This window comes from Chiloscyllium punctatum, chromosome 2 (genome assembly GCF_047496795.1).
Source record: "Chiloscyllium punctatum isolate Juve2018m chromosome 2, sChiPun1.3, whole genome shotgun sequence".
Lineage (NCBI taxonomy): Eukaryota > Metazoa > Chordata > Chondrichthyes > Orectolobiformes > Hemiscylliidae > Chiloscyllium > Chiloscyllium punctatum.
Window position 1 is genome coordinate 33,873,155 of NC_092740.1, and position 14,291 is coordinate 33,887,445.

General features: G+C 41.9%; 2 protein-coding genes across 2 annotated transcripts in view; one reads left to right on the top strand and one right to left on the bottom strand.

Moving 5' to 3' along the window:
* cfap97 (cilia and flagella associated protein 97) overlaps positions 1-14,291 on the bottom strand; it is a 46,567-nt gene that overhangs the window by 12,582 nt on the left and 19,694 nt on the right. The gene's annotated exons all lie outside the window — the stretch shown is intronic.
* snx25 (sorting nexin 25) overlaps positions 7,219-14,291 on the top strand; it is a 317,654-nt gene continuing 310,581 nt past the window's right edge. Inside the window, exon 1 of the mRNA XM_072595279.1 lies at positions 7,219-7,243. The gene's annotated coding sequence lies outside the window, so the exon portion shown is untranslated. The remainder of the gene's footprint in view (positions 7,244-14,291) is intronic.

Sequence of the window (14,291 nt, forward strand, 5' to 3'; positions counted from 1 at the left end):
TCCAGAATGTGAAATCTTAGAACACACTGACAATGTGACTGGAGAACAGTGAATTTTGTGTTTCAACATTGATCACTTCAAAAGTTAAAATCCTAGAAACTGTTACAGCCGTCTCCTATGCTGTGTCAAGTCAGTAATTCTGGTTATAGGACAGACTTACAGCACAACTTGCAAATCATTTTAAACTGACATGGTCAATTCCATTTCTGAAGACATGTAAGAACAGTTACTGCATACTTTGAGTGTTAGTGGTATTCATGAAACAACAAAGAGTTCTTGGACGGAACATAAGTCAAAACACCACTAAGTAGGCTGACTGGACAAAGACCACCTCTCCATTTCAGAAATCACAGATGAAGTTGGATGTCTAGACTTGACCATGTTCTTGATAAGCAAGGGGATGAAAGGTTGGTGGTAGTAGGTAAGAACATGCAGTAATCAGATCAGCCATGGTCCTATTGAACAGCGTGGGGCAGGGGCAGGGTGTGTAGTGACTGGCCTATTTATGGTCCTATTTTGTATTTTTCTATATATGAGAGTAATACTATAGATCACTCCCATAGGAAAGCATGGCATTATTCTTTCCAAATTTTGTTCTTGGAATGTGGAGGCAGTGGCAAAACCGCATGCATTGTCTACCCCTGTTGCATGATGTTGACAACAGCAATGATGGTAATTATGGATAGTCTTTGCAAGCTGCTTTGGAATGGTGCTCTCTTTATCTGAAGTGTCATTAAGAGATTAACACAGTTTGGAACCATCATTGCCAAACTAGGAAGGTTTTTATTGGTGCACGTGTGTTTTTATGATGATCAGCAGCTTTTGGTGTCATGTTTTTGGTACCTATGCACAAATTACCATCTTAGCTAAACTGAGTTTCTCAGCTTATCAAAACTGTGCCATAACCACAATACCACATCCGGTTATACCTTCACTTTAACACTCTACAGCTAACAGAAAATAGGTCCTCCATCTGAAGGACATTTTCACAGTCACATGATCTTAAATAAGGGATGTTGGCATTAGCTAACAGGTCACATTAAGCATAAAGTCACAGTAGTCCATAGAAATGTACGAGGATATAAATAATAAGGTATTTGAGTAATGTTCTAGTGGTATTTTTAGAGTCTCTTTGGAAACAACAGTAAGAAATACATGAATGCAAAATCCATTTTGTGTGTCCTTTTGAGGCTATAAAAAATAAGGAATTTTTGAGTAAATGACACAGCCAGTTAACTGCTGTCAATTGTCACAAACTCTGCATCCATTCTTGATCCTAAATTATTGGCTTGACTATTTTAATGTTTTTTGGGCTAGCCTCCAGAAAGCTTCACTCGTCCACAACTCCGGTGCAACCATTCTCTCCTTTAAATCCTGCTCATTGATCACTTATCTGACTTTGTTGAACAGGGATCAAAGTAAAACTTCTCTCTATTTCCCCATCCCTCATGGTCACTCTTTTAAATCACATTCCCTGGGTGATGTGACGACACTTGAAAGAAATTTTATCTGCTGTCCCCATGTATTGAGAGTGGTGGTGCTGAACTGGATCAGCTGTTGAGACCCCCAGTGTCTGGAATTAAATCACTCCAGGCCTTCATCCCTCTCCAGTTCTGGAGCTATAATTTCTGAAAACTCTTTCCCTATGATTTTGTCAGTACTCCATCGGACCCATGTGACAGCAGCTTCTCCAAGGGACTGCCAATGTCAACTGGCATGCTGAGCTATTCAGTTATAGTTTCTCCAGCCTGTGTCATGCACGGGTCTTAGATGCCCTGCAACAGCAGATGGAGAAATGAGGGTGAAAATAGCACCTCTTCCTTCATCTTACTCAGTCAATCTTTACCTTCAACAACCCCTTAAATCACAAACTGCTTCTGTCTCTTTCTTTGGCTCATGATCAATTGGTCCTCTAAATCTGTGAAGCACCAAGGGATGTTTAATAATATTTTGAAATGTTGGTGCTATTATGTTCCAGCATTTGTGTTTTCTCTATTTTATTCATCACTGAATTGCTATGCAGGTAGAAATGAGTCAATGACTCTACCTTAATAGCTAGGAAGAGTGCTTTATTTTGTTTTTATGTACATCCCAGTGTGATATTTTCTTTATTCTCTTTTTAATCAAAAACTATAAAGAGTGAGAAAATAAAGTAGGAGAACAAACTAACAAGGATTATAAAAACTGATAAGAGTTTCTCTAAATACATACAAAGGAAGAGAGAGGTCAAAGTGATGCTTCAAACATACCATTAATACTAAAGAATACGGGGGACGAATTAGGTGCTATCACTATAATATTCGACAAATAAACAGGGTTAAAGGCAGATAGTCCCCTAGCCATGATGGTTTGCATCCTAGGATTCTAAAAGAGACAGCTACAGAGGTTGTGGATGCATTGCTTGTAAATTTCCAAAAATTGCTGGATTCTGGTCAAGTACTAGACGATTGGAAAACTGCAATGAGATACATCTATTCGGAATGACAGGGAGGCAAAAGTGGGAAGTTATATGCCGATTAGCCTAACATCTATTGCTGGAAAATTATTAGAATTGATTATTAAGGAAGTAATTGCAGAACATTTGGAAATTCATACGCTAATGAAGCAGAGTCAGCATGGCTAGATGAAGGAAATCTTGTCTGGTTAATTTATTACAGTTTTCAAGGAAGTCTCAATCAGAATGGATAAAGGGGAACCAGTAGATTTGTTGTATTTGGACTTCCACAGGCATCCAACAAGGTATTTCACATAAGGTTAATTCAGAAGATAACAGACCATGGTGTTGGAGGTAGTATATTGGCACAGACAGAGAATTGGCTCATGGGCAGGAAACAGCGAGGGGCAATCTGTGACTAATGGGTTTCCACAGGGATCAGTGCTAGCAGAATGGAAGAAAGTGAATGCACTGTGGCTAAGTATGTAGACAGCACAAAAATTGGTGGAAAGGAAGATTGCAAGAGGGATACAAACTGTTTACAGAGACATATTGATGGCTTAAGTAGTGGGCAAAAAGTTGGCAAATGGAGTACAAGGTGGGAAACTGAAAAGTTGTTCATTTTGGAAAGGATAAAAAAACCTAAGCATTATTTAAATTGAAAGATACTGCAGCATTCTCAACACAAAAGGACTTGAGGGTACTTGTGTACGAAGCACAAAAAGCTAGCATACAGGTGCAGCAGGTAATCAAGAAGGTAAACAGAATGCTAGCGCTTATTTCAAGCGAGTTAGAGTATAAGAGTGGGGACGTCTACAAAGTACTGGTGGGACCACAGTTGGAGTACTGTGAACAGATTTTGGTCCTGTTATTTAAGGAAAAATATCATTTCATTGGAGGCAATTCAGAGAAGATTCACTCGGATGATTTTGGTATGGAGGGATTGTCTTAGGAGTAAAAGCTAAACAGTTGGGCTCCACTATTGGAGTTTAGAAGAATGAGAGGTGATCTCATTCAAACATACAGGGGCTTGACAGGGTCAATACTGAGAGGATGATTTCTCTCATGGAAGAGTCAACAATGTTCAGCTAGAACTGCTGAGTGCACAATCCTTCTCAGCCTCCTTCCGTAGTCTCAGGCATTACAGACGCCAGTCTTCAGCCAATTCGATTCACACCACATGGTATAAAGAAATGTTTGGAGACACTGGATATTCCAAAAGCTACAGACCCTGAAAACAGTCTGGCAATAGTACTGAAGACTTGTGCTCTCGAACTTGTCATTCCCCTAGCCAAGCCCTTCCAGTACAGTTACAACACTGGCATCCGCTTTACTATGTGGAATATTGTCCAAGTATGAATGTACATAAAAAGCAGGACAAATCCAAACTGGCCAATTACCACCTCATCAGTCTACTTTTGATCATCAGTAAAGTGATGGAAGGTGTCATCAACAGTGCTATCAAGCAGCACCTGCTCAGTTTAGGTTCTGCCAGGACAACTCAGCTCATGACTTCATTACTGCCTTGCTTCAAACATGGACAAAAGAGTTGAATTCCAGAGGTGAGGAGAGTGTGATAGCTTTTGATATCAAGGCTGCATTCGACTGAATGTGGCATCAAGGAGTACTAGCCAAACCAGAATCAATGAGTACTGAGGCAAACTCTCTGGTTGTTGGAGTCATACCTGTCACCAGGAAGATGGTCATGGTTGCTTGGAGGTCCAGGATATGTCTGCAGGACGTCCTCAGGGTAGATTCATAGGTCCAATATCTTCAGCTGCTTTATCAATGACCTTCCCTTCATCATATGGTCAGAAGTGGGGATATTGCTGATGATTGTACAATGTTTAGGACCATTCACAAGTCCTGAAATACTGAAGTAACGTATGTTCAAATGCAACAAGATTGGGACAATATCCAGGCTTGGGCTGACAAGTGGCAATTACAATCGTAACACACAAATGCTAGGATATGACCATCATCAATAAGAGACAATCTAACCATCACCCTCTGACATTCAAAGGTGTTACTATTACAATCTCCCACTATCAACAACAGCCTTGGGGTTACCATTGACCAGAAACTCAACTAGACTTGCCACATGAACAAAGTGGCTACAACAGCAGGTCAGAGACTAGGATTACTGTGGTGTGTACCTCACCTCCTGACTCCCAAAAGCCTGCTCAGCATCTACAAGGCACAAGTCAGGAATGCGATGGAATATTTTCAACTCACCTAAGTGGGTGATTGACACCATCCAGGATAAAGCAGCTGTCACTGATTGGCACCAAATCCATTCCCTCCATCACTAACACCTAGTAGCAGCAGTGTTTACAATCTAGAAGGTGTACTGCAGAAATTCTAAAAATCCTCAGACAGCACCTTCCAAATCCACAACTACTTCCATCTAGAAGAACAAGGGCAGCAAATACTTGGGAACACCCCTACCCACAACCTCCCACCCAAGTTACTCACCATCCTGACTTGGAAGCATATTGCTGTTACTCCACTGACGTTGGGTCAAAATTCTGGAATTCCCTTCTTGTGGTTCAACCCACAACAGCGGACTGCAGTGGTCCTAGGAAGCAGCTCACCACCAGCGTCTTGAGGGCAAGTAAGGATGGGCAATAAATGCTGGTCAGCCAGCAATGCCCACATCCCACAAATTAATTTTAAAAATCCTGGTACATTGCATTGTACTTCAAAAATAAGAATAAGGAAGAATCCCCGCCAAAATGGGCTGTGTTGCTTCATACACCATCAGGATTTCTCTTACTGAATATTATCCTCAATCTTACTTTAGGCAAAAGCCTGAGTTACATCATATGACATATAACAGTCACATGGGTCTGCATGGAACAGCTCCAGACATATACCATTTCATTGACCTTCGAACAGAGCAACAAACACAAACACAAAGAAAACTTTTCTGCAGAGTAAAGATGAAAAGTTTCAGCTTGAATAGTGACTTTACCATTGCAAATTGTAATAGCATCTTTCTTTGTACAGCACTGGAAACCAATGTTTGCTCTCCTCCGCCTCCCCTCCCCCTCTTCCCTCACCAGTTGTTCTCAATTAAAAAGACTTTTGGTAGTCTGAATTCCTCTCCCATGTAACATCTATATATATTCCCAAAAACAAGTCCATATCCTTAGATGAAATTACATGTCTCTTATGCACTGCACTTTACTAAAGTTTTCTAAACTTGATATTTTGCCAATTTTTTCCCTGTAAAATATCCAGTTGCAGAGTCAAAAATCTCACAACACCAGGTTATGAGATTTTTGACAGTGAAGGATCCTCGCTCTAAAAGCTTGTGATTTCAAATAAACCTGTTGGACTATAGCCTGATGTTGTGTGATTGGCACTTCCACGTCATATCCAGTTGTGGAGCTATAGATTTCCCTCACCCCAAGGTCTATAAGGCCTACAAACCCAGACTTCAGAGAAATGGCAAAAGAAATGGCACAGCTAGGTAGCATGTCCAGAATTCCAGGGCAAGTTTGGTATGAAAAAGATGCATCAAAATTCCAGGGATCCAAAATTTTAACTCATAAAACAAAGGTCAATGTAATTGTAACTTTCATTGTTTACATCTACACTATTCAGTTGTAGGCAACATTCCTTGGCCCTCAACACCAACACTGAGCCACGAAGAGAGAGAACATTTGCTATTACTGCCATCAAGAGTGCTGTGAGGCGCTATGCTTATGTGGGGACAAAGGAAGCTGATTCTGAACTTAATGAGGGAGCTGAGGAGCTTTCTGAGGATGAGGTTGAGCAAATTATAACTACCATGTCGAACTCACATCAGTACAAGATTCCCCAATGGACTTGAACAGGCAGAAGGATGTTAAGGATAGAAAATACAGCCAGGTCGTGGCCAATGGTTTGGACAACAAACAGAAAGGATCTGGTGCAACTGAAGAAGATCTGTGCACATGGATGTCTGCAACACTTCGGGGTCTCCATTTGAGTGGTCAGCATATAAAGACTACAGGCAGAACAGCATAGACAGTCGGTGTGTCTAAGAAGCAGCAAATATTTCACCTGCCAAATGTGTCAATAAATGTTTAGTCAAACAAGAAAAAAAAAATTCAGATTCTAATGCTACAACTCATTGTTAGCCTTCCATACTTTCAGTTTTTGATGCCTCGTCACCTAAACATGGCATTTATAGTATAACAATTGCACTGACTAATGTTGTCAGAGCCAATTTGCATCTAACTCTCTTTTCTAAAATAGATACATACCTACCTTTCTGATAGACCCATGTCTCATGCAAAATCTTTTTGCATCAGTTCATTTTCAAAATTAACATCACATCAAGCAGGCATGAATGAAAGACCACAAGAACAGACGTGAAAGGATTTATGAGTGCGCTTGGGATAAAGGATCTTGTGACCCTTCATAGCCTATGATCATAAAGGCCTAGTCTTAAAGGTCTGGAGTCACATGGTCCAATCAAAATCAATGCCCACTGTGAGGCATGTCTGTTGAAGGTCATGACAACCTTCATCCTGACAGGTGTTTATGTAATCCTCAGACGCCTAGGCACTACAGCATAAAACAGCTATTTTGTACAGGCCGAAATGCAATGCTGGCAAATGTCACTTGATTTCTTTTTACTTTTTCAGATCTCAAAATACCGTATAAACTGAAGAAATGTACAAATTTTCATATTCCCACTGCATATACCTATATGTGGCTAATGCGAACATTTATCTGAGATTGAGTTTCCCACCATTTTTAACAATCCTTCAGATCACAAGATAAACAGATGCAAGATACTGAAGTCAATCTGCGAAGGTAAGAAATTGATTTACACCAAACTCAATTTTACACTGCTCAATTGCATAACTGTATACCTATTCAGCATTCAATACAAACTTCTTTTTAGAGACAGAGAAGGATCTTACAGGATGTGGCAGCAAATCAAAAGCAACGTTTCAATGATGAGTACTGAAGTGTTTAAATTACTATTGTAAAATAGAAGAGAAGACAGCACAAAATGGTGTTTGGCTTATGTGCTTGATTTTCTAAAATCTAAATTGCTAGCGAAGGAGGATATCTCAACTTATTGCAGTAAATTTATTTTCTAAAGCATACAGTGATATTAAGCTGTCAAAAGTGATTCAATATTTTAACAATTATAGTCAGCTGATCTTCATGGACTATTGCCATGACCTGTAAAATGACACCCAACAAAAGTCCACAGCAATAACAAATGGCAATCAAAGATACAACTCTAAAACCTATTAAAAAGTAGATACTGTTTACAAGTAGTTTTAAAAGACTGACTGATTACTGGATGCTTCAAAGCATTTTTAAGTCATAGAGTCATAGAGATGTACAGCATGGAAACAGACTCATTGAAGCATGGTCACTCTTGTAATGTAATGAAGGAAGGCATGTCATATAGTACCATCCCCAGACTAGTAAGCTGGAATCCCAGGCTAAATGTTTGAGGATATGGATTCAAATCCACCATGGCTAAAACAGAGATTCAAGATAAGGAACGTATATTCAATACAGTTACCTGTAGACTGCTAGAGAGATCAGTGTTGGGCCACAATTATATACATACATATTGATGATGTGGATGAGGAAAATAAATAAACTATAACTAAGTTTGAGAAAGACACAAAAACAGGTGGAAAAGTAAATGCTTAGGAAGACTCAATTAGTCTGCACAGGAACACAGGTTAAGTGGGAGAGCAGATGGAATATAAATGTGGGTAAATATGAGGTTATGCACTCAGAAAGAATAGAGGAGTCAAATATCATTTAAATGGAGAATGTGCTGCAGAAAGCTAAAGCAGAGAGGGCTTTGGGAATTATTGTGCACAATTTACACAAATCCAGCACCAAAGTTCAGCAGGTAACAGGGAAGGCATATGAAATATTGGTCTTTATTTCAAAGGAAATGGAGAATAAAAATAGGGAGGTCTTGCTAAAACTTTAAAAAGGACTAGTCAGACCACAGCTAGAAAAATGTGAACAGTTTTGGATCCTTTATCTAAGGAAAGACATAATTACATTACAGGCAGTCCACAGAAGGTTCACCAGGCTGATCACAGCCTTTTGAAAAAGTTAGGGAAAGGCTCTTTCACTAGAACGAGAACATAATCTCAGGATAAGAGACCACCTGCTTAAGACAGAATGGAGGAAGAATTTCCTTGATACACTATATACAGATGCCCTACAGCAACTTGACAAGACTTCTTTAACGCAAATTGCAAAATGTGCAATCTCTAGCATGAAGGATAAGTAAGCAAACAAATAAAGAACACTACCTGAAAGATCTCACGTGCTCAGGAACAGGATTCCTTCAATTTACTAATTAGTAGAGAGTAGATTACCTTTTTGTTTGTCACTTCTACCATATACAACTGATACAGTAAAAATGAGACAGCGTTCCTCCAGGACCAAGGATGCTACATGGACAGTACAAACTACACAATCGTACACGGCATTAAGTGAAATTTAAAAAAATCAATAATAGACATTCTTTTTGCAGCAATTCAAAGTTGTGCAAAGAATTTCAGATGAGAAAGAGTCCGATTGTACTGTGTTAAGGCGCCTGATGGTTTGGGGGAAGAAACTGTTGCACAGTCTCACCGTGAGAGACCAAATGCTCAGGTATCTTCCGGCAGATGGCAGGAGGGAGAAGAATTTGAGTGAGGGGTGTGTGGGGTGTTCCACAAATGCTCTTAGCCTTTCGGATGCAGCGTGTGGTGTAAATGTTTGTAATGGAGAAAAGAGAGACTCCGATGATCTTCTCAACTGTCCTCACTACCTGCTGTAGGGTTTTACGATCCAAGACAGTGCAATTCCTGAATGAGACAATGACGCAACAGCTCAGGATATTCTCAATGAGCCCTCTGTATAATGTGGTGAGGATGGCGGGGTGGGAGGTTGGCTTTCCTCAGCCTGTGCAGAAAGTAGAGACACTGCTGGGCTTTCTTAGCTATGGAGCTGGTGTTGAGGGTCCAGGCGAGATTCTCTGCCAGGTGTACACTAAGAAATTTGGTGCTCTTCATGATCTCCATGGGGGAGCCATCGATGTCCAGCAGACAGCGATTGCTTTGTGCCCTCCTGAAAGTTAACAACCATCTCTTTTGCCTTTTACATGTTCAAAGATAGGTTGCTGACTCTGCACCAGCCAATTAGCCGCTGCACCTCCTCTCTGTACGCTAACTCGTCTTTCGTGCTGATTAGGCACACTACAGTCGTATCATCAACGAACTTGATGATGTGATTCGACATGTGCATCATTGCACAGTTGTGTGTCAGCAGCATGAACATCAGTGGACTGAGCACACAGCTCTGGGGGACCCCCGCACTCAGTGTGATGGTGTTGAAGATGCTGTTCCTGAACTGGACTGACTGAGGTCTCCCAGTCAGGAAGTTGAGGATCCAGATACAAAGGGAGGTATTTAGGCCCAGCAGACTCAGCTTTCCAATAAGGTGCTGAGGAAAGGTAGTGTTAAATGCAGAACTGAAATCTATGAAGAGTAGTCTGATCTAGATGTCCTTCTTCTCCAGGTGGGTGAGAGCCAGATGGAGGGTGGTAGAAATGGCATCATTAGTTGGGTTGATGATGAGAACTGAAGGGTGCCCAGTGAGGGAGGCAGCAGGGTCTTAATATGACTCATCACGAGCCTCTAGAAGCACTTCATGATGATGGATGTAAATGCACCAAGGCGGCAGCTGTTGAGACAGGACACTGGAGACTTCTTCGACATGGGGACAATGGCAGTAGCCTTGAAGCACACTGGAACGATAGTGCAGCTCAGGGCGATGTTGATGTCCATGAAAACACCCGCCAGTACGTCAGAGCATCATTTGAACACTTTGCTAGGGATGTTACCTGATCCAGAAGCCTTATGTGGGTTGACTCTACGTAGGGTTTTCCTCACATTGGCCGTGGTAAGACCAGCGCCTGGTCATTGGGAGTGGGGGGTGAACTTCCTCACTGCCATGTCATGTTGTGCCTCGAACTGTGCACAAAAGTTGGTCAACTCATCCGAGATGGAGACATCATCAGTAGAAGCAGGTGATGCTGTTCTGTGGTTGGTGATAGCCTGGATGCCCTTCCACATGCTCCGCGTATCGCCGCTGTCCTGAAAGTGGCTGCGTATTCTCTGTGCGTATGCACGCTATGCCTCACTGATGGCATAGGGTCAGGTTAGCTCTCGTCGTTGTTAGGGCCACCTTGTTATCTGCTCTGAAGGTGGAACCATGGTCCTCAGCAGCACATACACCTTTGCAGTCACTCACGGCATCTGGTTGGGGCATGAAGTGATGGTCTTGGATGCAGTGACATTGTCAATACACTTGCTAATGTAGCAAATCACCAACGCAGTGTACTTCTCTAAGTTGATGGAATCTCCATCAGTTGCAGCCTCCGTGAACACGTGCCAGTCAGTGCGTTCAAAACAGGCCTGAAAAGCAGAAACGGCTCCTGCTGGCCAGGTTTTCACCTGCTTCAGAACCAGTTTGACACATCTGATGAGCAGTCTGTATGCTGGGATTAGCGTAACAGAGATGTGGTCTGAGGAGCCAAGGTGGGGCCAGGGCTCTGCCCTGTACGTGTTGGAGATGTGCGTGTGAACCAGATCCAGCTTTAAACCCCAAGATATTTTTTTAATTTCCCTCCAATAATAGGTGGTAGCAATGAAAGTTGTTAGCTTTTTGTTGGATTGTGGCAAGGTCATTATCTGATCTATGAATGATGAAAGGAGAACACAGATAACATCAGAAATGATAGGGAACACAGGGTTTAGTGACAGGGAGAAACCAAAACAAATCTGTATAAATGGAGAATTAGTGTTAAAGAAATTAATGGGATTAAAAGTAGATAAAGTCCCAGGACCTGATAATCTTCTTAAGGAAGTTGCCCTAGAAATAGTCAATGCTTGGATGTCATCTTGCAAGATTCTTTGGACCCGGGAATAATTCCTACAGACTGGAGGGTAGCTAATATAACCACACTATTTAAAAAGGGAGGTAGAGAGAAAACAGGGAATTATAGACCAGTAAGTTGGAAGTTGGTAGTGAGGAAGATGCTTCAGTCCATATCCAGGGATATTATAACACAGCACTTAGAAAACATTGGTAGAACCAGACAGAGTTAGGATGGATTTGCAAAGGGAAATCATTTTTTGACAAAATCATAGAGTCAGAGATGTACAGCACAGAAACAGACCCTTCGGTCCAACTTGTCCATGCTGACCAGATATCTACCTAATCTAGTTCCACCTGTCAGCACCTGGCCCATATCCCTCCAAACCCTTCTTATTCATATACCCATCCAAATGCCTTTTAAATGTTGCAATTGTACCAGCCTCCACCACTTTCTCTGGCAGCTCATTCCATACGTGTACAACCCTCTGCGTGAAAAGTTGCCCCTTAGGTGTCTTTTATACCTTTACCATCTCACCCTAAACCTATGCCCTCTAATTCTGGACTCCCCCACCTCAGGGAAAAGACTTTGTCCATCTATCCTGTCTATGCCCCTCATGATTTTATAAACCTGGATAAGGTCACCCCTCATCCTCCGATGCTCCAGGGAAAACAGTCCCAGCTAATTCAGCCTCTCCCTATAGCTCAAATCCTCCAACCCTGGCAATATCCTTGTAAATCTTTTCTGAACCCTTTCAAGTTTCACAACATCTTTCTGATAGGAAGGAGAACAGAATTGCATGCAATATTCCAACAGTGGCCTAACCAATGTCCTGTACAGCTGCAACATGACCTCCCAACTCCTGTACTCACTACTCTGACCAATAAAGGAAACCATACCAAACGCCTTCTTCACTACTCTATCTACCTGCGACTTCACTTTCAAGGAACTATGAACCTGCACTCCAAGGTCTCTTTGCTCAGCAACACTCTGTAAGATCTCACCATCAAGTGTACAAGTCCTGCTCAGATTTGCTTTCCCAAAATGCAGCGCCTTGCATTTATCTAAATTAAACTCCATCTGCCACTTCTCATCCCATTGGCTTGTCTGATCAAGATCCTGTTGTAATCTGAGATAACCTTCTTTGCATCCAAATCATTTACGTAAATGACAAGTAGAGGACCCAGCACCGATCCTTGTTGCAATCCACTGGTCACAGTCCTCCAATCTGAAAAACAACCCTCCACCACCACCCTCTGTCTTCTACCTTTGAGCCAGTTCTGTATCCAAATGGCTAGTTTTTCCAGTATTCCATGAGATCTAACCTTGCTAACCAGTATCTCATGGGGAACCTTGTTGAACGCCTTACTGAAGCCCATACAGATCACATCCATTGCTCTGCCCTCATCAATCCTCTGTTATTTCTTCGTAAAATCTATCAAGTTTGTGAGATATGATTTCCCACCCAAAAAGCCATGTTGACTATCCCTAATCAGTCCTTGCCTTTCCAAATACATTGACATCTTATCCCTCAGGATTCCCTCCAACAACTTACCCTAACAGGAATATACTATAAGACCATAAGACATAGCAGTGGAAGTAAGGCCATTCGGCCCATCGAGTCCGCTCTGCCATTCAATCATGGTTGCTGGGCACTTCAACTCCACTTACCCGCATTGTCCCTGTAGCCCTTAATTCCCCGAGACAATAAGAATCTACTGTCTCTGGACTCTCGTTATCTCATTTCTGAAGTCTTCCCATTTTCCAGCTGCCCCTTGCGAACGTCTGCCCCCAATCAGCTTTTGAAAGTTCTTGCCTAATACCATCAAAATTAGTCTTCCTCCAATTTAGAATTTCAACGTTTAGATCCAGTTGATCCTTTTCCATCACTATTTTAAAACTAATAGAATTATGGTCGCTGGCCCCAAAGTGCTCCCCCACTGACACCTCAGTCACCTGCCCTGCCTTAGTTCCCAAGACTAGGTCAAGTTTTGCACCTTCTCTAGTAGTGGTACATCCACACACTGAATCAGAAACTTTTCTTGTACGCACCTAACAAATTTCTCTCCATCTCAACCCTCAACTGTGGCAGTTCCAGTCTATGTTTGGAAAGTTAAAATCCCCTACTATTACCACCTATTACTCTTGCAGATAACTGAGACCTCCTTACAAATTTGTTTCTCAATTTCCCTCTGACTATTAGGGGGTCTATAATACAATCCTAATAACGTGATCATCCCTTTCTTATTTCTCAATTCCACCCAATTAACTTCCCTGCATGTATTTCCAGGAATATCCTCCCTCAGTACAGCTGTAATCTTATCCCTGAACAATAATGCCACTTCCCCCTCCTCTCTTGTTGCCCTTTCTGTCCTTCCTGAAGCATTTTTATCCTGGAACATTAAGCTGCCAGTCCTGCCCACCCCTGAGCCATGTTTCTGTAATTTCTATGATATGCCAGTCCCATGTTCCTAACCATGCCCTGTGTTCACCTGCCTTCCCTGTTTGACCTCTTGCATTGAAATAAATGCAGTTTAATTATCAGTCTTACTTGCTCTCTGCTTTGTCCCTCCCTGCCCTGACTATTTGACTCGTTTCTTTTATCAACTGTACCACTCTTAGATTGATCTTTTTCCTCATTATATACCTGGGTCCCATCACTCCCATCACCCCCCTCACCCCAGCAACCCCTCCCCCTCCCCCACCCCCCAAACACACACACACACACACACACACACACACCGGCCCACCTCAATAGTTTAAATTCTCCCGAGCAGCTCTACCAAATTTCCCTGCCAGTATATTGGTCCCTTTCCAATTTAGGTGCAAACTGTCCTTCTTGTACAGGTCACTTCAACCCCACAAGAGATTCCAATGATCAAAAAATGTGAATCCTTTCCCATACACCAGCTCCTCAGCCACACATTCATCTGCTCTACCCTCCTATTC